The 27357-nt window shown below is 37.8% G+C and overlaps 1 protein-coding gene across 1 annotated transcript in view; it reads left to right on the top strand.

The window, feature by feature from the left end:
* The window catches only part of LOC125397498 (EGF-like and EMI domain-containing protein 1), a 660639-nt gene that overhangs the window by 182948 nt on the left and 450334 nt on the right, over positions 1-27357 (top strand). The window lies entirely within an intron of this gene.

Below are 27357 nucleotides of genomic sequence, written 5' to 3' on the forward strand. Positions count from 1 at the left end.
AGATATAAACACACATGAACACAGACATACACACACACAAAGATATAAACACACATGAACACAGACATACACACACATGCATACAGACATACACACACAATACGTGCTCAAAATAATCATCCCATCATGCTTTATTATCATATTCAAATTCCAGTTTTGGGTCACATTCTGAAGAAACTGAAATCTATTCTTCATTTAGAAATCTATTATAAGACATAAAATTTGCAGTTTGGTCTTTGATAACAAAATGAGATGATTAAATTAATCATATCATTGATTTGGTAAAAATACACTTTATAATCATCAGCAAATAAGTATTTTACCTAATGTGCTGGAAATGTTCTAGCTACTCTCAAATTACTTAGGCTTCCTTCTTTAAGTAATTTTGGACTTCAGAAAATATAATTCAGGAAGAGTGAGAATGAAATTTTCCTGCTCTGGCTGATAGCTTCCCTGCAATCATTTCCCAGGCTCTGTGGTCAGACAGTCAGCAGTCCTAGGTTGAATCAACTGTAGTTCTCAAGTTTGCTGTACACACATTTTTCCCATTATGTGACCCTCTACTTTTCAGGATATCCCTCAGGAGTCTTTTGGGCAATATTATAGGACAAAAGAAAACAAAAATGATTACTCAGATTTCTTGCAGTTGATGTGAGGTGTTTTTATTTGTAAAGAGAAAAGTTAGGAAACTAAAGCTAATTAGATAACATGCTTGGTTGTTGAAAAGAAAGTTGTATACTGTGAGGAATTGTGCATTCTCCAAGAGCAGATAAGGAATGTCTTCTGATACACTTGCTAATTATTTTTAATAAGTATAGAAAATGACATTGAAACTTGAGTCGTTATTTGCATATGCTTTTGGCTCATGAATTATTAGTTACATGGGTAATGAGAATGAATTACCTTTGTAGTTTTGTGCAAGACACTACCAGGCACATCAGAAAATCTCCATCTGCTATTGTGCCACTTCTTGCTTGTGCTACATAGACCACTAAACTGTGAGTTTGCACCTTAGGGTGCAGTAGAATCTTAGTAAAGTGACAGATTTTTGTGGAAACCAAACTCAAGAGATGGGATGTGTCTTGGGGTTTAACTGTGTAGACCAGGGCCAGGGTTGTAGCTCAACTATTAGAGTGTTTTCCTAGTACACGGGAGGCTGTGGTGGGATCTCATTGCCACATAAAACTAGGTTTCGTGGTCCACTCCTATAAATCCCAGCATTTTGGGGTAAGAAAAAAGGAGTAAAAGTTCAAGGTCTTCCTTAGATACATGGCCAGTGAGAGACTGACACCTACACAGACACATAAGAGAGGGAAGGAGGGATGAAGGGAGGAGGGAGACAGAGACAGACACACAGACAGACACAGAGAGAGATAGCTGGAGACTGAGGACTGATGGAGGGAGGTTTTGAAGGCTGTGTTGTTATGAGTTACAAGGATAAAGTTATGAGCAGTAGTGACTCTATGGGAGAAGAATGAAGCACGAAAGATAAACAAGAGAAAGTGTTTGTCTTTATGTGTTTGTGCCTGTGTGTGTGTCTGTGTGGGTTGATGTCTATGTGTGTGTGCCTCTGTGTGTGTCTGTGTATGACTCCTGTATGTCAGTGTGTGTCCGTGTCTTTGTGTATGTCTCTGTGTGCTTTTCTGCATGTGTATGTGTATATGTGTCTGTGTATGTCTGTGTGTGTTTCTGTGTGGACGTTCCCTGACCATTTTCTCCCTGAGTCCAGAAACAGCAGAATTCATTAAAGTCTTTGAATAAGCTGCGAGTATTTTCACCTCCATGTCCTTATACCAGGTCACTTGTCTGGATGATCCTATTTATGGGTCTCTTTATGGTCTGGCTAAATTCTATACTTGTTGTGTTACCAAACATATAAGGTGCAATAATCTTTTTTGTTTGTTTGTTTGATTTGTTTTAAGAAATCTCAGTTTGGGAGGAGGAATCTTCTGTATCACATTGAATATTATGACTATTATTAGAATCACTGATTGCCATGCATATACTTGCTTTCATCGTGAACACCCCTGGACTAAATTCTGAGTATCATTTTACTTATCTGACTTCCTCAGCTCACTATTGTTACAGTTTCTTAAAACTGTAAACTTAGTCTTTGTTATTTCAGCACTCTGCACATTGGAAAGCAATTGATCTATTGAATGGGGGCACAAATTCCATACGCTGCAAATATCCCAAGAACCCTTTGTATCTGACGTCTCATGTCCTCTGTGTTCATGACTCCATGTCTCCCACGCTGACAACTAGCAACAGCCCATCAGGAGCTTGGTAGGCCATGCAGGTGGCCCCATGTCTCAGTGGCCTTTCCTTGCACCTGCTCTGCTGCCAGCTGCTTGCTTGCTTTTCTTTCTGGGCTACAGTTTGTTTCTTGCTAGGCTGCCTTAGATACGGCAAGCTCGGTTTTTTAGGTCTGCCACCGGAATTGTGCTTGCTGTATGGCGTGTGAGAGACCTGTGTGTGCCTACTCTTTATTCTAAAACTTACTTAGTGCAGACCTGCAGGCGATTTCTTTTGCAAATGGGTATAAGAGAAAATGAAGCATTTGCCTCTGAAAAATAGGTATCATGTCCCCGCTGAAGAAAAGTCTAAATAGTTTTATGAGCTTGTAGTAGATTTTTATCTGATTTTCTGTTTCAAATGCTGAATTTACTAGTTAGATATTTGCAATGGAAAGGTACTGGGGTAATATGTCAATTCAACCCCCACATAGCTCTTTTCTCATACAAACGTCTGGAATCATTTCTTTAGACATCTGCTTCTGTTATAAGAAGAGCGATTGTTTCAGTGCCCCCCTGGGGCTTCCAACTTCCATTCAAATGAAAATATTAGCAGTGTGGAAGAAGAATTATTGGGGCTGCCTTGTTGAATGTTGAATGGGAGAGTGAACCCATTTTCCACAAAAGAGGCTTTGGCTATACACATAAAATGTGAAGTGCTGTGTGAAATGCACTGTCTACTCTCTTAATCAATACAATTTCTGATTCTTTTTTGTCATTGGGGTTTTGATTAGTTGTTTCAGAGTCCCTGTGTTTGGATGGGAATTAACACAAAGAAGTGTAGGACAAAAACTTGAAAATTATCTTTTTGTGTTTCTACAGTTGTTTAAATTGACAAAATAAGCAATTATATTGGAGATTGTGTAGTTTTGTGTTTATCACCAGAAAGCTCTATTCTTCATGTTTCCCATCTCAGAGGAGTTTATGGTTTAAAGACATTTGAAAATATGCTTCATAAAGCAAACAGATAACTATGGCACTGTAAGGATTGGAGGTAGTTACCGCATGAAATTATTTTTTTGTCAAACATGGTAGTTCAAAGAAATATGAATAGGTTTTCAATTGTACAAATCCCTTCAGACATTGCCAATAAAATAGAGTGTGGAGGAAATGAAAGCAAAGGACAGAAAGTGGTAACCTTCATATTGAGACATTGCTTGTTCCAGGAGATGAATGAGATGCGCAGAGGTCTACATCTGTGGGAAGTTAGCGGACTGAATGACTCTTTTGCAATGCATTTCAGTTTTCCCTTTGGACCTCTGAGGTAATGTTAGATTCTGAAAATTCCCACGGGTCATTTCAGAGTTGTTTCTTCATTATGTGTAAACATTTCTTGGGGTTGCCATACATAGATTCTACAGCTTAGAAAAGCTGCTTAAAACAAACTAACAAACAAACAAAAAACAAAACAAAACAAAAAAAACAACAAAAAAACCAGGCATTTTTCCCTATGTTGTCTGTGTTTTTCTCAATCCTCGTTTGAAAGACAGAACAAGGGAAAGTGACCGTTTGAAAGCATAGATGTACTGTGGGCACTACCCTCTGTGCCTTATCCCAGTATAAAAATACTGATAAACGGCACTGTCGATAATAAGTACAGCCAAAGCCAAAGGGCACTGGTGGGGTGGAAGGGTCGAGGCAGCAGGAAGTTCAGTGGCTCTTGGTTGATGAAGTTTATAAATATAATCAAGGACAGCAGCAGAATCAGCACACACCTGCACTTTTATGGAGTAACATGAATGCACAACACACTGGGAAGGAAATTTTATGAGAGAGTAGTCTTTTGATGAACTGCATCCTATAAATTTTATGCTTGACTATATAAAAAGAGATAAAGTGACAAGCCAAGTCAATTTCTAAGTTGAGAGCAGAGACTGACTAAAATGATTCATGTTACTCTGTGCCAGAGGAGAAGCTCTGAGACAAGGCTTTCAAACAGCTGGGTTAGAGCCCTTCACATTATTTGACAGCAGCGAGAGACAGATGTTTTATTTAGCTTCTGATTAGGCTCTTTTTCTTTTAATGTGTTTTTGTTAAATACCGTTTCCTACCTGTTGTAGCAGGAATGGCTGTCAGCGATTCAGCTCTTACCAGCAACCCCGTGAGAATGATAAAGGGATATTCATGAGGATTAAATAACAACAGCCATCTGGAATGCTATTGTGGACAATACATTCATTAAATACCAAGCTTGAGAACAGTGCTCTGTGGTACTGAGGAATGTAGCAGTTATTCTGCTCCCCACCACACCCAGCTATTACATCTGAGCGATTTGTAGCCAAATAGTCCCAACGTGCTTTTTTTAAATCTATTTGATTATTTATATAATAGGCACGCATATTCATAACAGTTACCATACGCCAGACACTGTCCAAGGTACTTAAGACACCACAAGAGGATCTCCTGTCACTCTTAATTTTCAAATACGAGATGAAAGGCATCACTCTGGACCTGGATTATTGGAGCTCCTGCTGTCTGCAGTCTTAAAAGCCTTGGCTTGGCAGGGTCTTTGGAAGGCCCTAATCTCTCAGTCAAAATCAGATTCTACTGCTATCTGGAACAAGAGTCATGCCACCCATTGGTAAATAGGAGGCAAGACAAAGTGTTTTAGCATGGACCAGGTCACCCCTGCCTCCAGAAGCACAGATATATGAAGATCAAAATTACACAAAGATTCAGTTTTCTATTGAAACAAAAATAGAGGGGTTGAGAGCATTTCTTCCTCATTTTAGAAAAACATTGAAACTTATTACAAGTGTCACCTTATGTACATTTTGCAACAATTTTCTCTTTTATCAACTTCACAAATTCCCCTAATTAGGTGCTTGTGATCATATTTGCTCTGGACTTTTTTGAAAACAGAGCTCAAAATAGAAATATATTGAATCACATCTACCAAAAGCAAGAAAGGAAACTCTCAAAACAAATAATATCAGTAAGAAAAATGAATTTTAAAAATAGTATTTTCTAGAAATGTGTCGGAGAAGCTCTACCATGAAGTCTCATTAGTATAGCTGCCTAAACAAGAACAATACCAATAGACATGCTAATGTGGACGGGGGCACTCATGAAGCCCAGTGCTAGGCAAAGAACTAAAGGTAATAAAGAATAGTGGGAGTGGAAGAAATAGGCTTCCCCAGGGAAGAGCACACAAATTGTTTATCCAATACCAAAAGGTCATTCCTGAAAGCACACACACAAGAGTAACACAATATGAGCTTATCAGGGTGAATTTTTATTGCTATAATTTGTATTAATGATATAATAAATATTATACACGTGTATCAACATTTAATAAAAAGAGGGCATGGATTTGAATGAGAGCATGGAGACTACAAAGGAGAAGTAGGAAGGAAGAAAGTAAAGGGGAAAATGACACAATTGTAATATAATCTTAAAAATGATTTAAAGTAGAATAATATATTTATTTGATATGAATATAAAAGAGTTAAAAATGTCTGTGATTTCTCAGTATTTTTTAATAGGGAAATCTTAGTCAAAATTTATCCTTTCTTTGAGAGTATTTCCTTTTCTTTCTTTTTCTTTTCATGATTTTTTGTTTGGTTTTTGTATTTCTCTAATGAGGGGGTGTCTTACTCATGCAGAACAAGTACCCTACCACTCTCTGCATCCTCAGCCTCTTTTGACTTTCTTGTTTTAAGACTGGGTCTCACTAAGTTGCCTAGTAAACTTTGATCTTTGAACTTTTCTCTGTAACTCAAGCAGGCCTAGAACTCTAATCTTCCTGTGTCAATCCCTCAAGGAACTGGTGTTAAAGGTCTGCACCAAAGGGCTCTCATGAGTGTTGGCATTATGTACTTCCAGTCTAGATAAATCTTGGTGCAGGAGAATTGTCTGTATTCTGTCAATCATGTTTAAATAAACGCTGATTGGCCAGGCAGGAGGTGTAGGCGAGAAAACCAGACAGGAAGTGGAAATGATGCAGGGAGAGCAGGAGAATTCTGGGGAGGAGGAAGTTGATTCTTGCCACTCCTGCCCAGATCACCAAAGCAGCAGGATGTGAGTTGCCCCACTGAAAAAGGTACTGAGTCACATGGCTAACATAGATCAGAAAAATGGGTTAATCAAGATGTGAGAGTTAGCCAGTAAGAAGCCTGGCCTAACGGGCCAATCAGCTTTATAACGTACAGAGATCTTTGTGGTTGATTTTGTCTGGCACTTGTGGCACTTGTGGCAGTTGGGAACTGGGTGGGACAGATACCCAAACAAGCCTAGCCCCTCATGTTACAAAATCTAAAAATTAGGTACATGTAGAGTAATTTCAATTTTCTTTAACACATATTTTAAAATTTCACTGTAGTCAATAAGAAGCTAGAACTAATGAGCCAAGCAGTTATTTAATTAATGCAGATACTATGTGATTATTTCAGGAGTCTGAGAAGCCAGGAAACAAATAAGTAGCTTCATACAACATAGGATCAAACAAATATAACACATTGGAATTGGACAAAACAAAAACCAGAAGGAAAAAAGCTCAAAAGAAGGCACAGAAACAGAGGGCCATTATTCCCACACTTAGGAATCCCATAAAACATTGAACTGGAAGCTACAAGTACAAAGAACCTGTAGGCTAAAAGGAGATAAGAAGATATACTAACAAAAAAATAATAACATAAAATTTAAAAAGGAAAAGCTTGATATAACATTATGAGACAAACAACTTCTAAAAGTGCCATTGAGTTGTTTTTATTGTTGGCCATTTGCTGCCAGGCATGCAGCCTACCTTTAAAAGTTCTTCATTTCTTCAATAATACTCCCTGTGCAGGCCTTGTGTATGCTGCTCAGTCTCTGTGCTTTCATTTGTGTGTCAATCATGTTGACTTATAGGCTCTTATTTTCTTCGTATCTTCTGTTCTCTTGTGGAAAGAACTCTTAGCTGCTGTGGAATCAAAGTAAATCTTAATTGCACAGTGTCCTGCCTCCTCCTTATTCTAATTGCTGATGTTCTTAAGAGGTTTATTATTTTTAAAGACTTAAGAAATACACCTACATATGTTCATATTGTCAATAATCAGATGAGTATTTCGTTCATTTGGAGTTTGAATCTACTTGCTAGATCAAAGAACTATTCGTGCAGATGAATTCAATGTAAATTTTCTTCTTATCCAAAAGGAACATTGATCAGCCCAGTGTTTTCAAAGTTTAACCTGCGTAAAAATTTTGAAGTACACAAATGAAATTAAGATGGAAAGGTTTTCTAAGTGATGCTGAAGTCAAACCATAATATAATAGGTGCTTGGCTTTTCTTAGTTTTTCGAACTCTTAAGAGACTAAGAACAATCTTATTTCATAGAGCACTATAGTGACATCTTTATGTATTGCAGAGTATAGTTTGTTGAGGAAGTGAGATTTTAAGATGTTGAACCCCTTGGAGAAATTTTATGTGGAGGTACATGTGATGCCATGTGTAATCCAGCTGCTCAGGAGGGTAAAGGTCTCATCTCAAAGCCTGGGTGACTAATGAGTTCAAAGATAACTAGTCATCATGAGTATGATAATTTTAATGCAATTGGCTCCCATAAGCCCGTTAAGAATGGCACTATTAGGAGGTGTGGCCTTGCTGAAGCAGATGTAGCTTTATTGGAAGAAGTGTGTCACTGTATGGGGTGGGCTTTGAGGTCTATTTTGCTCAAGCTTCTCTCGGTGTGGCTTTCAGACCATTTCCTGTTGCCATCTTTGTAGCCAGTACCATGTTTGTCTGCATGCTGCCATGCTCTCCACCATGATGAAAATAGGCTGAACTTCTGAAACAGTAAGCCACCACCTCAAGTTTTCTTTCATAAGAGTTTTATATGGGGTCTCCTCACAGCAAGAAAAATCCTAACTAAGACATTGACCCTGTCAAAAACTTAAAGCAAAGAAAGAGAGAAACAACAACAACAAAACATACCTTATTGATGACTGGGGATAAGCTTGAGTTGTGGTAGAGTGCCTGCGGCCTTCAGTAAGTTAAACACAAACAAAACATAAATTTGATTATGTGCTACAGTGATTGCCTTGCACACACTATGACCTGATGGAAGAGGATCATCTGTCTATGTGTTACTTTCATTGGTTAATAAATAGACTGCCTTGGCCTTTTTGAGAGGCCAGCTCTTTGGTGGGTGGAGTAGAGAGAACAGAATGCTGGGAAGAAGGCAATGAAGCAGTGGCCATGCTTCTCCTGCCCAAGATGGACATGGGTTAGCATCCTCCCGGTAAGCCACAACTTCGTGGTGGCATACAGATTATTAGATATGGGTTAATCAAGATGTGAGAGTTAGCCAATAAGGGGCTGGAGATAATGGGCCAGGCAGTGTTTAAAAGAATCCAGTTTCCGTGTAATTATTTCGGGTAAAGCTAGCTGGGTGGGAGGCTGGAAGTGGCCCACTGTTCCTTTACAACAATGACCTAAGCTTTCTTCCTAGCACCATAGGAAGATGAAGAAGGAACAAATAAAATTTCAGACAGGCTTTCCCCAGCTATATGACCAGGTTTTCATGTTGTGAGCAGTTGGCTAATAAGAAAATGGAGCATCCCTCAAGATCACTAATGTCTCCTGCTCCCACATGCATGTCATCATGTCCAGCTTTCCTTGCTGTATAGTTTTATGTATATAGGTAGTTTTCTTTCCCATCAAAGCCTAGGTTCCCAATCTCATCATTTTAGTCTTCTGAATGCTGAAGTTCTTGTTCCAATGTTCTTATATGTTTTTTTAAAAAATGGTACCATTTCCTAAAAGGAATATACTCACTTTACTGTCAAAGATACATGGTCTAGGAAAACATAAAATCTTTTTATTTATATTATTTTCTTCTTTTTTACCACGAAATCTTTAACTTTGCTTTCCTGAATTTGAGGACTTCGGAGTACTCTAAGAATTATTCATGGCAATTTTATATGCTGTGTACAGAGGCTGTCATTTTGTCCTAAGGTCTCAGTGATGTTCTTAATCATTAGTTCCAGTCACTCAGTTGGAATGATGCTGAGAGAGGGGCCTCTTACTGCCCTCCACCCACCTTCTTGCAAAACCTCTTCAGGTAAGACTCTGAAATACCGATCAAGTTCTTAGCTGCAGCATAAGGAGCAGCTAGCTGAAGGGTTTCTCTACTTGAAATTCTGAGTTCATTTTCCCTCCAATATCACGAAGTAAATGTTTATAAAACTCCTAATTATTCACCATTCAACTGTACATGGCTCACTGTATAGTATAATATTTAACAAATATTATTTATAATATATTATGTAAATATAAAACATTATATAATAACAGGTTGCTGCATAATACAGTAAATGGCTAGTTTAGTCTAGACTCTATACCGAGGCTTGCTTTCTTTCCCTTTGTCTTCCTCTCCCATAAGTTTGAGTCTCAGACCTGGCAAGTGTCCGCCCTGTCTCATGTCATCTTACACAAGAGGCCTGCTTTCTGGTTGTTGTAATGAGTCAGGATTCTCAGGAGTGTGCAGGAAACCAAGGAGAACTTATTTACTAACCACAGGAAGTTTGAAATTTAATTTAAAAGATTATTTTCATAGTACATGTTTCTATTCTCTTTGAAGTCTTAAGTATTGAATCTGATACTTTTACAAGTCTGTTTGATGGTGAATGTAGGGATACATTCCCTAAGATAGCCTTTTTAGATAATGTGTGGTCGTGACCTTCATAAAATCTGGTTGTGAATCTTGATTATGTATTTTATTTAATTATTTTCTATTATTATTATTATTTCAGAGTCTCACTATGAACCCCTGCTTAGACTGGAATTCCCCATGTAGACTATGCTGGCCCTAAATTTGCAGTGGTTATTTTGCCTCTGCCTTGTTTTGTGTGTGTGTGTGAGAGAGAGAGAGAGATGGTGGGGATTAGAGGACAATTGGAGGGGTCTCAGCTTTCCACTTCCACTATTTAAGTCCTGGGTATTGACCTCAGGTCACTAGGCATGGAGACATAAGCTCTTACCCACTGAAGCATCTTGCAGCCCTATTGGGTTGCCTGTGTAGGTAGCCTACACTGGCCTTTTCTCAAGAACTGAGATTATAGGTGTGTGCACTGCATAGGCTTGACTACTTTATCATTTCTTTTCTGTATTTCAATTTAAAAGATCCCACTGAATGCCTACTTCACATTCTTATGTCTTTGATTTTTAAGTTGCTTTCGCCATAAAATACTAGAGTCACCACAGGTGCTCAAGCGTTTCAAAGGTGCCTTCCGCATGTTAAAGCATCAGTGTGTGCTCATTGCAGAAGTATTAAAATGTGTGTTGTGGATTTGAGCAAAGACCTTTCACCTTACACTGAAGATTATCTGATTATTAAAACACATTCACATTTCCAATCCTTGGTTTTCTTATAATGTCATGACCTTTAAATGCAAGAAGAGATGCAAATACCACTTGTTCCCTCAAATACTTAAGACATTGGGGGTATTTTAAATACCGCTAGGCTTTCCTACTTATTCTCAGAGGATTAGCCGAGTTGATGAGGGTCTGAAAGATTTGTTACAGGAAGAGGACAGACCTCTCTATTAGCTCTCAGTGTGTATCAGTACCCTGTGACTGCCAGTAATTAACAGCAATGCACTAATGTGCCACCCAGACCCCTGTTCATGAGCCGTGGCTTACAGTTTGGTAACACAGAGACTGCTGTGGCTCAATTAAATAGATGAGTAGCTACCGTCTTTGGAAATGAAGAGAAGCCAGAGGCTCATATCTGCGTTGAGACTTCAGTGTCTTCAACCTTGACTGAACACAGAGAGCTTTTCAAAGGTACGTTTGCTGGCCTTCAATTCCCAGATATCCCAGAGAGCAAGATTTGGGGCATTCAAAACTTTCAGAAGTTTCTCAGATGGTTTTAACCTGACTCAGATTTGGAGAAAAGCAGTCAGAAAGCCGTGAAGTTCCTGGATCTCGGTGTGTGTGCTGCTTCTGGGGGGGGGGCAGCAGATGCCTTTCCCCACTGTTGCTGGTCAGGAGCTTATAGTTTGTAGCCACATCAGGGTCCCAGGAGAAGCTGTTGGTGCTGGTTCACAGGTCTCTGGAGGCCTATGATGTAAAAGGTCTCCTATCTATCACATTTTTCCCACTTTCCAGAACTTTGTTGCTAGGCTGTCAATGCCACTTTATTGGATCTCTTTTTTTCCCCGTTTCATTTACAGGGTTTGCTCTCATGGCAGTTTCGATCTTGTCCCTTTCCCATACACTGGGACATGGAAGGCATTTCTCTACTTGTGTGCTTCATTTTAGTATTTAGAGTGCATGTACTGATGAGACCTTAGACCGGTTCCAGTCACTGAGAAGTTTTCTTTAGTATGGTCCCATCTCTCTGGCCTCAACTTGAAGGATTACTATTCATAGCTCCACTGGGAGCCCTTATTGCTAACTTTTGGGTCAGATTTTTTTTAAGGCAGGATTTCTCTGTGGTGCTTTGGAACTCATTGTGCAGACCAGGCTGGTCTCAAACTCACAGAGATCCACCTGACTCTGCCTCCTGAGTGCTGGGATTAAAGGCATGCACCACCACTGCCTGGCTCAGACAATATTTTAAATGATCCAACTCTTGAAGTTAATGTCTGCTCAGTTGCTTGTGGTTGATAATTAGCTCTAATTTGTAGCCCCTTGAACTTTAAAAACAATATCTTAATATTCCACATTTCTGTTTTAAAACTTATAGTCATTGGTGGAATCTGCAGATTAGAGAGACTCTCAAATCTGGGACCCATGATAAATGGTGTCTCTTTGATTTTACTTTGCAGACAGTCTGGACTTTTTGCTAATACTGATGAGTCTAGACTACATAATCAAATGTTAGGTGAGTGAGTTCTGAGGTCTTGGTATCTGTACTCTCATTAAATGCCCAATTGGGGTAATTCTGTTGTAGCAGTCTACATTTATAGCAACACCATCTTGTCCTGACTTTTGAAGCCTACATATGCGTTTAATTACATGAGGATATTGTTGCAAGGCTAATTTTGTTCATAGATTTGGAGTCATGCATTTCTAGCAAACCAGAAAGTTCCATATTCTTGAGTATCAAGGCTTTACGTTTCATAATTAACATGAAATTCAGACTTATACGTGTCTATAGCCTTTAATCAAATAGGTTTTTATGTTGTATCCCACAATTAAAGTACCCCCATAATAAAGCATAAGCATCTTCAAGGCTAAGAAACTAAAACATGGAACATCTAAGATGGGAAGGAGTTGTCATGACAGCTGATATGGCTTTAAAGTTGTAATTAATTCATTCATTTGTGGGGAGGATGCATGTGTGCAGGTCAGAAGACAAGCCATAGGAGTGGGTTCTCTTTTTCTACCATCTGAATGCCAGAGATTGAACACAAGTGTTTAGGCTTGGTGAAAATACTGTTACATGGTGAGCCATCTTACCAGTCCTGGAGGTCTCTTTTAAAGCTTGTCTCAAAGACCCAGACCTTTAAGTCTACCCTATACTCCATAAAGAAGCAATAGCATAAATACCTTTAAAAAGATGTGACTTTTAGGCTGTGAGGTAACTAAACCAGTAAAGTATTTACTACACAAGGTGAGGAAGTAAGTTCTGTCCACAAAACTCATGCAAAGAGTCCAGGCAGAGAGGTGTGTGTTTTGAATCCCAGTACTGGGGAGGCTAAGAGAGATGGGTTTCTGGAGCTCATTGTCCAGTTTAGCCTAACAGACTATTCCCATGTTCCAGTGAGATGCTACAAATATAAAAAGAGCTGAACTGCATCCTAGGAGCACGCGCACACACACAGAGATACAGAAGCATAGAGACAGAAATACAAAGAGAGACTAAGAGACTTGACTTCCCAGTTGTTTGTCTCTAAGTTCCAGGTATCCATTAATGGCTTTTGGTCTGGCAATCACCGGGATGGGAATTCCCTTATCATGGCTTAGTTGGGAAATGTGTATATGAGATGCTGTGGCTAATTGTTGAATATCTGGGGTTCGCTCTAAGCTTGTCAGAGGTCTGGGCACATGCTGACCCCGCAATGCCTCTTTGTTTATTCCTTAATTAAGCCTGCATTTTTGACACAAAATCAGAAGGTTTTTCATACCTGCAAAATTTATGAAAAAGATATAGCTGCTGTTTTGCTTTAGTTTTGATCAAACATCAAAAGTTCCTGAAATCTGCCCAGGAGATTCATTGTTGATGGAGATAAGGTTGGTCTTTGCGTTCTGTTGCTTCAGTGGCTTTAACATGAGAGAAACCTAGTGAAAGCATTAATAAGCTGCCCTCTTTCATGTTGAAAGGAAGCTTTGGCTTTTAAAAACACCATTTACAGGTAAAATGAAGCTCAACCCAACATCTCCTATGGAAGATTTGGCTGTGTGGAAAAAAGTATACTTTAAAAAGTGACTCTAAAAGCTTTCTAGAAATGAACAGAAATGAAATGAACAGAAGCATTGGAGCTGAATAAGGCTAAATTAAATCAAGAGCATGCCACTTCTGTGAGCTGACCTTAGTGTCTCTGAACTGATTTTCTTATCTATGATATGTTAATAATAATAGTTATCTATAAAACTGAATAAAATTGTGAAATATGAAAAACTTCTAAGCACAAGACACAACAATGAATAATCATTAGGCATCTAGCTTCATTTGTTTCTTTTTGTGTTATAGCTAATGTAAATCTCATTGTGTTTGCATATTTGTTTTCTCTGAGCAGAATGAATTATTTAGTATATTTAGTCTTTTTAAATACTTAAAGTCCTATATGCATGACTTTTATGACTAATGCAAATCAAAGACTGTGATAAAAACAGTCAAAATTGTCTACCACAGTGTAACCCTTTTTAATAAAAGCCAGGTCATATTTTCAGAAGAAAGTTTAGGGAAAAGGATTAATTTGTACTGGATTATAAAGCGAACATTATTAGATTTTCAGAAAAAACGATAATTTGATAAGATAGATAAGTTGTTTCTCTGAGACACTTGCTATAAATGGCCTAATGTTTATTATTCTTTTTAAAGGATATTCTTTGGGATAATGGTAAAGCTACCAATCTGAATGGAGATTTTTACAATTTTTCTTTATCCTTTGAAAAATATTTAAATTCTGTTATGTTCATTTGTCTATACATCCTTTTTGTTGTTGTTTGTTTGTTAAAACAGGATTTCTCTGTGTAGCCCTGGCTGTCCTAGAACTCACTATATAGACCAGGCTAGTCTTGAACTTACATAGATCTGCCAGCCTCTGTGTCCCAAATTCTGGGATCAAACGCATGAGTCACCAGCATCTGGCATTCTTAAACAATATCTGGAGACATCTGTGGTGTCTGTAACTGGAAGCAGGGGCCTCTGATAGCCAGTAGAGAGAGGCAGGACACTGCACAGTAAGCTTCTAGGTACACAGCAAGTCCTCCATAGTGGAGGGTTATTAGACCCCAAATATCAGCACCACTGAAGCTGATAAAAACTGAAGCAATTCTACTGCAAAGCAAAAACAAATGGCATGGATTCAAACCCTGTGGCTACGAGCCCTGCTTCCTTAGTGGGGAAACCCCATTGTTAAGAGCAAGGACTGGCTCTTGGTTGGTAGAAATAAAATATAGATGTCCTATTTGCAGCCCTACAAGGACTGACTTCCTCAAACCACCTGAAATACTTTATGGTATTTCCATGATGTTGAAATTTTATATAGGTACAGATGGAGATAATTTGGAAAAAAACAAGAAGAGAAAATGTCTCAATTGACATGTCACGGAGGAATAATGAAAAAAGTTGAGAAATACGTCAAGCAAGGCATTCCCTAAGTTAAGGTCACAGTATCACTGCACTGGCTGTATTCCTTCCCTTATTGTGTGTTTTGAATCCCCTAATAGCTGGGTCATGGGGCTTGGTCAGAAAGATGGAAAATGTACCCCTCTCATGAGCCCCCATGTTTCCCTGCTTGCTTTCTCTCAATCTTCAATATTTAATTCATCCAGCTACAGACATTGCTTGAATGTCTCCCACGACTCAGGCACAGTAAATTCTTCTTTTGAGGAATTGACATGCAATGAGAGGAAACAAAAATAGACAATAAGCACAATCGCAAAATCATATCATATACTAGATAATAATTGTCTCAGAAAATAGCAGGATAATAAGTCTTTAAAAGTAAAAATACCTGGAAAGTAGTTACTACTGTCAATACCCTGATTTTACAGATAAGGCTATTAAAGAATAGACCACACACAGCCTTCTTAAGATTAAGACAGGATTTAGGGAGGCCACATCAATCCAGAAAGTTCTGTTTACCTGTAAGCTAGTACATTTTATTGTGTTTCTGATGCTCTTAATGGCATGACAACTCAACTGCTGTTTAGTGACATGTTATACATGATACCATGCATTGAATTGAAAAGAAAGAAACGTTGTGCCAGACTTGATGAAACTGTCAAAGAATATTTCATTTCACAATGCTATGAGAAGAGAGAGGCTGAACTCAACTTTGATTATGATACACAGTGAATGGTTCCTAGTTCCTCTGCAGAGCAGAGTTAGTGAATGAGACTGTACCAAGGGGAGCTGGATTCAAAACTTGGGTATGAGGGATTCTTGTCAAATGCAGAGGATTCTTTAAATGAATCAGCAGCTGCTGACTGAGGTTTCTGACCCACCAGGTCCCACATCCACTTAGTCCTGAATAAAAACCACAAAGGCCTACATTAATTATAAACTGATTGTCCTAGTATCTCAGGCTTCTTATTAACTCTTATAAGTTATATTAGCCCATAATTTTTGTCTGTGTTAGCCACCTTTTTCAGTGAGGCAGTCACATCTTGCTTGCTCTGTGTCTGGCTTCCTCTCTCTCTCTCTGGGTGATGACTGCAGACTGAGCTTTCCTCCTCCCAGAATTCTCATAGCCTGCCATGTTGTCCCGCCTATACTTCCTGCCTGGCCAATCAGCATTTATTTAAAATACAAGTGACAGTGTACAGACCATTGTTCCACAGCACTCCTCGCCACATTTTTTTAAAACAAGAACTCTGAGTCTCCTTTGCTTAGTTTCTCTACTGATCATTATCCATAACAATTTGTAACCAACATTCTAAACAAAGGTAAATAACCATAATCCATTTTTATTTGGGAAAGTGGATGTAGTTTTCTAGGCTACTTCCTGCTGATTAGGGGTGCTGATAATCTTATGGGGACCTAAGAAAATATAGAATTATGATCAAGACCTGACTGGAATATCTTGTGAGGTTTGATCATCTTAGGCAGCAGTCTTTGAAATGATCTGGATGTAGAACTCAGATATCTGGGCCATTCCTGCTATCAGAGATTTCTCAGGGGGGTCTTCCTTGCTCAAAGCTGATTTTTCTTAATGCAGAATGAATTCATAGTCCCTCATTTCCTGTGTAAACAAAAGCAAAACCTCTTTTCCAATGTAACATATCTTTTGACTTAAATTTTGAAATTAAGAAAACTTTAAAACATATATGTTAGTTTAGCTTAGCAGCCCATACAATAAAATGTCTCTGTGTACTTAGCTCCTCTCACAGTCAAAAAAATTAAAAGAAAACATAATAATTTGCAAAATATACATAATCCAGACTATGTGTATAATCCATCTTTATATAGCTCATTTATTTTACTCATTTAATATATAATTGTCTTATTCTGTGTCTTTAAAGACTTTGTTTTAATTTTTAATAAACCATTTACTTCCTTTTATAACTGTCTATACTTTTTTTCTCTCTAACTCCCAAGCCTATATACATTGATCCAACACTGTGACCCATTTAGATGTCTTTTTCATCTTAATTTGTCTTTATTGCATATCTGCAATTCTTTTATGACCAGAAGTGCTTCTTAAAATGCTAAGACCTTCTTATAAACTTAAGTGGCACCATTGCTAGGGGAAATATGGCATTGCCTTTTTGCTCCGCCCAGTCCAGCATGGTGGAACTGTTTGCTGCCTCTGGGAGCCTTAGGCACACAGCCAGTCTATGTTGCCATTAAGCAAGTTGTAGCACTCTGTTCACAAACCCCATTTAAATGCTCCATAGCCAGACCTCCAGAAAGAGTCAGAGTTTGCACTGGCAGCACAGTTTTAAAACAGTGTGGCTTTTTTTTTCTACCATTAAATCAGGAAAATCTCTCTTAAAAGGAATCGTGGTGTTAAGCTGTGCTTATATCTGTTTTCTTTCTTTTTTTCTTCCTTCCTTTCTTTTTTTTGTGCTTAGAATTCCTTCCCAAGCTATCTCAGGTTTTCAGTGGATTTTAGTTGGCCAAGTAGGTGCCAATTTGTTGTTGGAGGGCTGCTTGTTTCATTCCTGGCAGCTCAGGCCTGAAATAATCACACAGAAACCATATCATTTAAATCACTGCCTGGCCCATTAGCTCTAGTTTCTTATTGGCTAACTCTTACATCTTAATTTAAGCCATCTCCATTAATCTGTGCATCACCATGAGGTTGTGGCCTACCAGTAAAGTTCCAGCATCTGTCTCTGGCAGGGCTACATGGCTTCTCTTTGACTCTGCCTTCTTTCTCCCAGGATTCAGTTTAGTTTTCCCTGCCTAGCTAAGTTTTGCCCTGCTATAAGCCCAATGGAGTTTCTTTATTCATTAATGATAATCACAGCATACAGAGGGGAGTCCCACATTAAACAGCCTAATGAAGAGCCAGAGACTGAGATCTAGCCTAGAAGCCTTAGAGCTTCCTTCCTATACTGTGACACTTTATTACAGTTGTGTGTGACCTCGTGCTGTCGTGACCTTCAATCATAAAATTATTTTTGTTGCTACTTCATAATTGTAATTTTGTTACTGTTATGAATTGTAATGTATACATCTGTGTTTTCTGTTGGTCTTCAGCCACCCCTGTGAAAGGATCATTTGATCCCTAAAAGGTGGAGGACTGATAACTTAGAGAGACCTAGAGGAAGTTTGGTCAACACGGAGTCCTAAACATGGTGAGGAGAGGGAAGAGGGACATTGGGAAGGGTTTCTGAATATGAGCATCAGCTCCTACTTTTAGTCTGAATGGCCAGAAGTAGGTCATGTCAGATCTTTCTACCTCCCTTGCCTTTGAGTACTAGTTAACAGTTGTTCTGAAGAGCAGCTGCATTGGGAACCCTTGAATTGCTGAGTGAGAAGCTGTGGGTTACTGTAGGCACTCTGCCTGTATTTTCAGTCATTGGCACAGTCATTCAATGAGTAAGGCATTATCTTCATTTTGCAGATGGAGAGACTGAAAGTCACATGACCTATTTAAGGATTTAAAAGCAGCAGATGGAAAGGTCTACCTGTGATTTCATTTCAAGTAACACCAGAGGCTTGTCTCCTTTTTTCAGCTTCCATTAGCTCCCTCTGTGAGAAACAGGTGTTGTCAAAACATTGCAAGAAAAAAGCAAGCACACATCTAGAATTCTCTCTGGGGAGAAAACACCACAGTTAAATCTTTTGCTTTTGAATGTTAAACCCAGCCTGAGGAATCTTGTCATCCCTCTGTTTCATGGTTTGAGCTTGATCCCCCTGCCTGCGTCCTGTGCCTGCCATCTCCTCAGGGACCTGATCTCTGTGCCAAAGTTTCCCTTTCTCTTCTTTGCCTGCCATCCACATACCTTCATTGCTGATGCTTCTTTAAGCCTCTGACTCATCCTTTCCAGAAATTCTTATTGTAAGCTCCATTTCTAAACTTTGTCCTTTCTTCTTCAACACCTATTTATTCTCCAAGTATATCATGTTCGCTTAATGCTTACTTATCAAATCTCACAGTCCAGGTCATTCTGGACTTATTTCAATAGACACCCTTTTCTACTTGCAGCTCTCTGCTCGAGATGCCCTGAGGGATTATCTGTTCTATTGGTTATTGGGCAATTTTATTTTTCTTACCATTCTTTTTCCAACCACTTTTGTCCATGTAAAAATGACACCATTCCACAGGGACTGGTCCTCATGCTGCACCCTTCCTTGTTACTCTTCTTGTGTATCATAGAACTATTTCACCAGACATCACTCCTGAGTGTCTGATGCTTGCAGAATCTGTTATACCACCTACTGAATATCTCTGCAAATTCTGAATATTTCTGTAGATTTATCACATCTAGAAATAAGAGTGTCTAGTTTCTTCCCCTGCCAATGGTTTTCTCCTTTGGATTCTTCTTACCTTGGGTATTAACACTGACAAAGAGGTAGTCACTCAACACACACACACACATACACACACACACACACACACACATTAGCATATGCATGAATTAACATATATCCTTAGCACATATAATTAACATATATTACCATGATATATGGTAGCTACTCAATAAATGTAGCTATTATATGTACCTTTATACAACACTGTAAAAATTAATAAACAATTAACACTGTGATAACTAATGAATAATAATACATCACCATTATCTAAATTAGAGAGGAAAAATAAGGTAATTTAATCAAGATGATTCTGGTTTTCTTTATTTCTCAAATAGCAAACAAGCCTCTTTCCCATCTCTCATTGCCATTGTTTGTAGTCTGTTTCTCCTGTGGACTGATAAGCTGATATCAGCTTATCTTGCAGTAGTAATGCACCTTTCTAAATCCATGTGCATTCTGCTTAGTCTAGAGAGATTTTAAAAATCTTTTTATCTGTTCATGATGTTGGCTTTTCTTTAATACTATTTGATGTCTCCTTTGTTTTGTGCCCTGCACCGAGCACCACAGCCTGGCCCAGTGTCACCTTACTACCTAGGCTTTATCTGTTCTATATGGAGACCTCTATCTCAGGGATAGAGCTCAGACTTCACAGAATGATGAGTCATGCTGTCCTGCGTGTCCATGACTTCACCTCACTGCCTTCTTTGACCTTCTGAACAACTATGTACCCTATCACCATGTCAGCTACTTTAGGCAGCTTTTCTGTCTGAAAACTCAGGGATGACTGGACACTATTTTTTTCTAATAATCTGTACAAGAAGATATTAGGCTATAATATATTACATAATATTTTTAATAAAACTTTTTTCTAACTTTTTTTGAGATTGTGGTATAACAACACCTTATCTTTGATCCCTTGTAATCATTCCATGAACCCCACCTTGCTCTCTTTCAAAATCATGCACGGCCTCTTTTTCTTTAATTATTGTTATACACACCACACACACACACACACACACTTATATTCCTAAATATAAAAACACAACCTGCTCATTCTATGTGTTTTCTGGACTGATCTTTTGGTATGGGATAATAAGTTGGTGTGTTCTTCCCTGGAGAAGACTATTTTTCCTGATTTCAGCATTCCTGTAGTTCTTTGCTAGGGTTGAGGCCTCAGGAGCTTTCTTCCTTCTACATTAGCATGTCTATTGAATATCTTCTCCTTGTTCAGGTCATGTTAAGACAGCCATTTTGGTGAGACTTCACGGGTAGAGCTTCTGATATTTTAGGATATAGAATCTCACAGAAAACTTCCACATCCTCTGGATCTACCCCTCTACGATGAAGCTTAAATCTTAATTTCTGGAGCTGTGTTATAGATGTTTCAGTTGGGACCAGGTTCCACAATTCTACCTATAGATAAAATGTAGTTTTCTGTAAAGTGATATTACATTTTTGTTTCACTTTTACCCTGACCAGAATAATCACATAAAACTATATTAATTACAACCCAGTTTGGCCATTGGCTCAGGCATATTTCTAGCTAGCTGTTATATCTTAAATTGACCCATTTCTATTAATCTCTGTATCGCCAAAAGGCTGTGGCTTACCAGTAAATTTCTGGTGTCTTTCTCCTTTGCCAGCCACATGGCATCTCTCTGGCTTCTTTCCTCCTCTAGATTTCCTTGGATTTCTCACCTTGTTAAATGCTGTCCTGCCATAGGCCAAAAGGGCTTCTTTATTAACCAGTGGTAATAAAGTGTCTTCATAGCAGAGGGGAATACCACATCACCTCCCTTTTCATCCTAAGTAAAAGGAAGGTTTTAACTTTAATATGGTAACAAAAGTTACTTTTGCATGTAACAAAAGTTGCCAAGCAAGAATTATAGTTCCAATATTTAGTCCATTTACATTTGGAAAATTAAGAATAATGCTCTATCATCTATTCTATCTTTGTGAGTTTTAAAGTATTATATCTAATTTATCCTTTATTGTAATTAAGGAAAATTATAATTATAACTATCTAGTCTTCAGCTCCATCAAAGACACCAGAAAGGTATAATATTACCTAAGTAAACAGGAAGTGCATTGTAAGCCACTTTCAAAACTCTTTAATTAGCAGAGACATCTAACTGCTTGTACAGTCACCCAAAGTTCTTCTATAATGTTGGAACATTCATCTTTAGCTTACAGGTCCATAGTATCTGGCAGATTTTTTTCATGAAGCAGGAAGTTTGAAAAATTGTTTTTCCTATATTAACAGTTTGTCAGTAACTTTCTTCTGTGTTTGGCAGATTGTCTTGCAAACTCTTTCATGAAGCAGAAAGGACTGTCTCAATTGCTTTAGGCAAGTTCAGCAGCCATTTTTTCAGTAGGTCCTACATGTCCAGTTTATACAACATATTATCAAGCAGTCTAGGAAAGAGCAGTTCCTTGCCCAAATGGCTAGTGTAGTCACATTAAAGATAAATTCCACAATGAGTTTCTTCAATGTCCATCAATTTCTCTGAAGTAATTGGTGCTGCCCGAAGCAAACATGTCTCACTGTTGAGAAAAGCCTAAATTCTTAAAATATCTTAAATCCCATATTCTGTAAGTTTTTGAAAGGTTTGAAGAATGCCTATCTATCTGAAATATATCTCTGTTAATCTAAAAAACCTAACATGGCTAGAGATTGACTATTATAGATGACTGTCTATTAATTCATAATTTTAAATTATGCATTATATTTTTAAATGAGCTGCACCAACACAATACCTTAAGCAAGAACAAAAATACATATACACAGTGTAAAAAAAATGTATCTTAAATTTGTGTCAATAGACCAAGATCCACACCAATACAAAGTATTCATTTTTGTGTCATGTCACTCTCATTTTGTAGAAAGCGATTGATTGTGATCATTAACCATGTATAATCAATCTCTTGAAATGACAACAAACATTTATAAACAATCATTTTGCTGCTCTTTGATGTTAAAGTATTTTTATGGTTCATGGAAATCTTTTGGAGGATCTTAATCCATCAAACCACATTAGTCCAGAAGAAATCCATTTTTTCTCATCTTCTGTGGAAATAAAAGCAGAACCTCTTTTCCAAAGTAACATATCCTTAGAGTCAAATTTTCAAGTCAAGATGCCTTTAAACTATATATATTGGTTTAGCTTAGCAACCCCCAGAATCAAATGGTTTTCAACAGGTAACTCATTAGCAGTCAAAAAAAAATCCAAAGAAAACACAGTAATATATATATATATATAAAATCTTTGTGCATATTACATCTTTATGTGATTTTTTTACTCTGTTACTTTTAATATTTATTTTATTATCTTTAATCCTTTAATCTATGACTGTCTGCACTCTTTCTTTTCTCTCTCCTAAGCTTGTGTTCATTTATTTAACACTGTGATCCATTCAGAGTTCTCCTTTTCTGAATTTGTCTTATTTTTATCTGTATCTGTAATATTTTCTGACCAGGAAAGTTTTTTTTTAAAAAAAAAAAAAAAAACACTAATCAGGCATGGCTAGTGTAACATGAGGACCGGCTTGTTGGGGGTATCTGTTCCCGCCCAGTACCCCACAGCCTGCAAGTCCCAGAGAAAATCAATCACACAGAGATCTCTATAAGTTATAAAGCTGATTGGCCCATTAGGTCAGGCTACTTATTAGTTCTTATAACTTATGTTACCCCATTATCCTTATCTATATTAGCATATGGCTCAGTACCTTTTCCAGCTGGGCAGCTGACATCTTTCCTCTCCGGAGGTCTGGGCAGAACTGCCTAGGGAGCTTCCTGCTTGCCAGAATATTCCCAGTCTCTTTGCTCCACCTCTACTTCCTGTCTGACTTTCCCGCCTATACTGCCTGCCTGGCCAATCAGCGTTTTATTAAAATATGATTGACAGAATACAGATAATTCTCCCGCACCAGGCTAGGACTAATACTGAGGCTTTCTTTGTCTGTTTGCTGCACTCTGTTCAATTTGATGGAGGTGTGTTTACCTCCTCTGAGAGTCGTTCTCACTACCTCAGCTCCAGGAACACAGTGGGTTCATGTTGCCATTAAGGAACTTGTTGCACTGTGCTAACAAACACCATTTAAGAGCTCCATAGTAGGACCTCATGAAGGAGTAAGAGCAGTTCGTGTCACCAGTATAAAACCAAGAAGCCATTTCTTTTCTTTCTTTCTTTTTTTTACTATGTTAAAATGGCTTTTGTAAAATTGATTTTATTGAGCTCTGCATTTTTCTCTGCTCCCCTTCCTGCCTCTCCCCTCCCCTTCAACCTTCTCCCATGGTCCCCATGCTCCCAATTTACTCAGGAGATCTTGTTCTTTTCTACTTTCCATGTAGATTAGATTTATATATGTCTCTCTTAGGGTTCTCATTGTTGTCTAGGTTCTCTGGGATTGTGATTTGTAGGCTGGTTTTCTTTGCTTTATGTTTGAAAACCACTTATGAGTGAGTACGTATGATAATTTTCTTTCTGAGTCTGGGTTGCCTCACTCAAAATGATGTTTTCTTGTTCTATCCATTTTCCTGAAAAATTCAAGATGTCGTTATTGTTTTCTGCGCTGTGTTACTCCATTGTGTAAATGTACCACATTTTCCCCATCCATTCTTTGGTTGAAGAGCATTAGTTTGTTTCCAGGTTTTTAGTACTGCTACTGTGAACATAGTTGAGCACATGTCCTTTTGGAATGATTGAACATCCTTTGGGTATGTATCCAAAAGTGGTAATGCTGGGTCTTGAAAAAGGTTGTTTCCTAATTTTCTGAGAAATCACCATACTTATATCCAAAAGGACTGTACCAGCTTGCACTCCCACCAGCAATGCAGGAGTGTTCCCTTTACCCCATATCCACTCCAGCATCAGTTGTCATCAGTGTTTTTGATCTTGGTCATACTTCCAGATATAATATGGAATCTCAGAGTTGTTTTGAGTTGAAACAACTCCTTAGTTGATGGCTAAGGATGTTGAGCATTTTCTTAAGTGTCTTTCTGTTATTTTAGATTTCTCTGTTGAGAGTTCTCTGTTTATGTCTGTACTCCATTTTTTTAATTGGATTATTTGTTCTTTTGATGACCAGTTTTTTGAGGTTGTTTGTATATTTTGGAGATCAGATCTCTGTCCGATGTGGGGTTGGTGAAGATATTTTTCCATTCTTTAGGCTGATGTTTTGTCTTGTTGACCATGTCCTTTGCTTTACAGAAGCTTCTCAGTTTCAGGAGGTTCCATTTATTAATTGTTTCTCTTAGTGTCTGTGCTACTGGGATTATATTTAGAAAGTGGTCTCCTGTGCCAATGTGTTCAAGTGTACTTCCCACTTTCTCTTCTATGAGGTTCAGTGTGGATGGCTTTATGTTGAGGTCTTTGATCCACTTGGACTTGAGTTTTATGCACAATAATAAATATGGATCTATTTTCATTCTTATACATATTGACATCCAGTTATGCCAGTACCATTTGTTAAATATGCTTTCTTTTTTTTCAATTTAATTTTTTTTTGCTTCTTTGTCCAAAACCTGGTGCTTGTAGGTGTGTGGATTAATATCTGGGTCTTTGATTCTGTTCCATTGGTCCTCCTGTCTGCTTTTATGCCAATACCAGGCTGTTTTCAGTATTATAGTTCTGTAGTAGAGTTTGAAGTCAGGGATTGTGATGCCTTCAGAAGTTCCTTTATTATACAGGATTGTTTTGGCTATTCTGTATTAAATTAAGATGTAAGAGTTGGCCAATAAGAGGTTAGAACTAATGGCCATGCAGTGTTTAAATGAATGCAGTTTCTGTGTGATTATTTTGAGTGTAAGATAGCCTGGCAGCCAAGACAAACAAGGGGCCAGGCTCTCATCAACACCCTGCCATAGGCCAAAGCAGTTTCTTTATTAACCAATGGTAATAAAACATACAGCATACAGAGCGAGATCCCACATCATCTCCCCTTTTATGTCTAAACGAAAGAAAGGCTTTAACTTTAACTTAGTAAAATTACTAAGTTTCTCTAGGTTCACTTTCTAAAGTACATGGTATCTTCGTCAATAGGGAAGTACCTTCCACCTTTGAGTAACATCCAAGGGCAATAGCCCATGTTTGAGAAGTCTCTTGAACAACTTTGAACCTCAAAGGAGAGCTTTTCATGCCTGATGACAAGGTTTTGTAACATTCTCCCTGACGAATGGTTGGGGGCACTGTGAGCCAGATGGGAAATTTTCATTTAATCTATATCTTTATCTATCTGTCTGTCTATCTTTCTATCTACACTGATTTACATGCATTTTCAGGTAGACAATTAATATTATAATTCCTTATAACTTTTCATGCATCCTTACTAATATTTTATGCTCCACCCCTCTTCCTTTGTATTTGTTTACATTTCCTTTCCCTAATTAGAGCCCCCTACTTTTTTCCATTTTCCCTTTTCAAGTCACTTGTACCCTGCTTTTCAAAAGTTAGGGTCTGGATTTTAACCCTTAATTAAGTTCAATGGTTTTCTGTCTTTGGGCAAATTATTCTCCTTATCCCATAGTATGGGTATATATATAGGCCATGTAGGTAGTTACTGATATTATTAATGAAGATGACTTTGGGCAGTAATAAGCACATCAGACTGTGCCTGCTTTCTATTGGCAACATTCTGATAGGTTCTTATACATAGCATAAGCTTGAAACTGTCATCTAAATACATTCAATTTCCACTTAGAGGAAGAGCACTTAGAGGGTAAGGATGCCTTTAGCATCCTTTTAGATCAACCCTAGGTCAATTTTGACTTTCAGCACCCTCTTGCTTTATCTTTACTCAATCTCTTTTGGCTTGAGTATCCAAGCTGTTGACTTAGAACCTTCGCTCTTGCTGTGACCTCCACCTGGACTACTGTTATCATTGGAGTCCAAAAGATTCTTCAGAGAAGCATTTTCTCCAGAGAAGCAGTAGCTAAATGGTCATTGGTTACCTAACTGACACTTTCTCATCCCTTCAGCCATTTTCATTCTTGATTGTCTTCATCACACCTGTCATTTTCTGACATGTCAGCTATTTTTGCTTTCTTTTCTGCCTGTCTCAGTCCCTGAAGTCTCACTTCTATCATTGCAACGATTCTGTTGTACATACTGCTCTTTCATTCCATCTAGAATAAGGCTCCACTTATAGCATGCATTTAAATATATTTCATGAACGAACAGATGAATAACTGCTTGTTGAATGAGTGACTGACGCAGAAGACAGCATCAGAATATCTTAGCATGAAGAGAAAAACAAAGAGTTGAAATTTTCTTGGATATTCTTCACATTATAAAATGTTCCTAGAATCATTAACTTTCATTTGTTCATCCTTCCAAAACTAATTTAGACTTGATTAAAAAATTAAAACATACATTTGAAAATATTTTAATATAGCCTAAAGACTTTTCTGATTTGTGCTATCATTTTTATTGTTTTCTTGATATTATTAAGTAGTCAGTAAGTTCAAGTGCTAAGGATGGAGACACTAAGTGATAATTAAATTAATGACCAAGATATAAACAAAATGGTGATTTAACATCCTTCCCTTACTAAACTATTCCCATCAAAATATTCTGTGTCTTCAGAATATCTATTAATATTTGACTTGAATGAAGCTTATTTTTTGTTTATATTTGCTGATTCATTTGAAAAACTATATAATTATACTTGATTGATATAAATTATTGCTATAAATAAAGTCATTTGGTTTGCCAAAAATAGGAAAGGGTTTTATAAGTAAAAATCTAAGTCCACATGTGTTAATTGGCTCAATATACAATTAAATAGTGTTTTAGTTAGGGATTATATTCAGTGAAGAGCCACTATGGCCATTGTTTTTTGTTAATCTTCCACACATTTTTGTTTTATAAACTTTAAATGAGTCACATAGCATAGAATGGCCAACATTAGTAAAATATGCTATACAGTCCCATAGATTTTAAAGAGACTGAAAGTTCCCATCATATAGTGACATTGTCTATGGTAAT

The sequence above is a fragment of the Myodes glareolus genome, chromosome 20 (genome assembly GCF_982192425.1).
Source record: "Myodes glareolus chromosome 20, mMyoGla1.1, whole genome shotgun sequence".
Taxonomy (NCBI): domain Eukaryota; kingdom Metazoa; phylum Chordata; class Mammalia; order Rodentia; family Cricetidae; genus Myodes; species Myodes glareolus.